Consider the following 1838-nt stretch of genomic DNA (forward strand, 5'->3'; position numbering starts at 1 on the left):
AAGGAATCCTTCAACATGAAGAGGAATATTTAAAAAAAAGCAAAGCTAAACGGCCAAGAATATGTTAATTATAAAGGACAACACATACCAGCTAAAATTACAGGATGTGACTGCAGGTAATTTTAATTATATTGGATGTTACTGACAGTTTTTGAACACTGTAACTAGTGTTTGGGCTAAACTTTATTATGGATCGTCCATGACGGTGCTCTTGTTCACCATGCACATTTTGGCATCGCCTCTGCTAGTATGGCAGTCAATTGAGAATATGTTTGTATATAGGATTTTTTTATGTTTTCAGGTGCAAGAGGTTCAAGTGCTTTCAAGATATCAGTGCAGATGAAAAGGAATCTATTTTAGTACGGCTTCCTAACTTGCCTTCTAAGGACGAACAAGATTCTTATATTCAGTCACTTATAGACATACGTAACGTCCAGCGACGTCGACCTAGAAATGACGATTCAATTCGACAAGTCGACAAAGTATTTACTTACCATGTAATTGTGGGTAACACCAAAAGGAAGGTATGTTACAAAGCATTTCTGGCTCTTCTAGCTTTAAGTGACAAGAGAGTGAAACGACTGGGAAAGCTGTCTGTATCAGATCAGAGTCCACTTTTTTTTGTTGTGTACTATGAATGAATTGTTCTTAAATTTTTAGTTTATTACTGTCATAATTTACTTGCTTTTTATTATTTCATGCCAACGACCTTGCCACAGTGATAACACCGGTTCCCGTCAGATCACCGAAGCTAAGCGCTGTCGGGCTGGGCTAGCACCTGGATGGGTGACCATCCAATCTGCCGAGCGCTGTTGGCAAGCAGGGTCTACTCATCCCTTGTGAGGCAAACTGAGGACTTCCATTATTGAGAAGTAGCGGCTCCGGTCTCGTGAACTGACATACGGTCGGGAGAGCAGTGTGCTGACCACATGCCCCTCCATATACGCATCCAGTGACTCCTGTGGGCTCCGGTTGACACGGCGGCCGGTCGGTACCATTGGGTCTTCCAAGACCTTTTCAGACGGAGTTTAGTAGTTTATTAGTTCATAGAAATGGCAGACACTGCTTTAATCTTTTAAGGCAAATGAAGCATTGTACTTCAGTGCTACGTCACTTTGTAAAAATGCTTTCAGACTAGGGTTGATGTCATTCAGCAGTACGAAGGGTGTCCGGCGACGACAGCAAAAAGCTGCCGTATAGACCAGGTGGAGGCAAGTGTTACACACTGAACATACACACGTACCTTAAGCCACGACACACTGCAAAAGGGACATTAATGTCCCAACAATACTGTATCAGTTCGTATGCCATATTTCAAACCAATCAATTTAACTGAATAAAAATATTCATTTTTTAAAAAAGAGTTATTTAAAATTGAAAAATTATAGCACTGCTGCTATGGCCCATTGAAATTTCGGTTTTTTACTCGGTCATTAGTAAAAAAATAAAAGAAACACCTGTTATAACAGAGACCAAAGAAATACCGAAAGTTACCGGTTATTCGGAGCTAAAGTACCGGTATCGGTTTTAACCGGTCGGTTTTTCCCATCCCTATTGTGTTGATAGGCTGCAAGCGGGCGTCATTAAGAGCGCTGCCTGCGTGACGTTTCCCCGGCTGTGTGTGCACGGGGCAGGGAAGGCGCGCCCCGGCCGCCTGTGACGTCGCGTCGCCCCTCGCCTCCGCCGCCACCGCCGCCGCCTCCTCCTCCTCCTCCGCCAGTACCCGCCGCGAGCGCGCCCGGCACAGTCAAGCAACGCAACGTCACTCAGCGCGCTCGTCACGCCGCCACACGGTGAGTACAGTACTAAAAACAACAGCGCTCTCCTCGCCTGCAGCT

General features: G+C 45.0%; 1 pseudogene; it reads left to right on the forward strand.

The window, feature by feature from the left end:
• The first annotated feature begins 700 nt into the window (after positions 1 to 700).
• On the forward strand, positions 701 to 818 carry LOC126254791 (5S ribosomal RNA; annotated as a pseudogene).
• The last annotated feature ends 1020 nt before the right edge of the window (positions 819 to 1838 follow it).

Source organism: Schistocerca nitens, chromosome 4, assembly GCF_023898315.1.
Source record: "Schistocerca nitens isolate TAMUIC-IGC-003100 chromosome 4, iqSchNite1.1, whole genome shotgun sequence".
Taxonomy (NCBI): Eukaryota; Metazoa; Arthropoda; class Insecta; order Orthoptera; family Acrididae; genus Schistocerca; species Schistocerca nitens.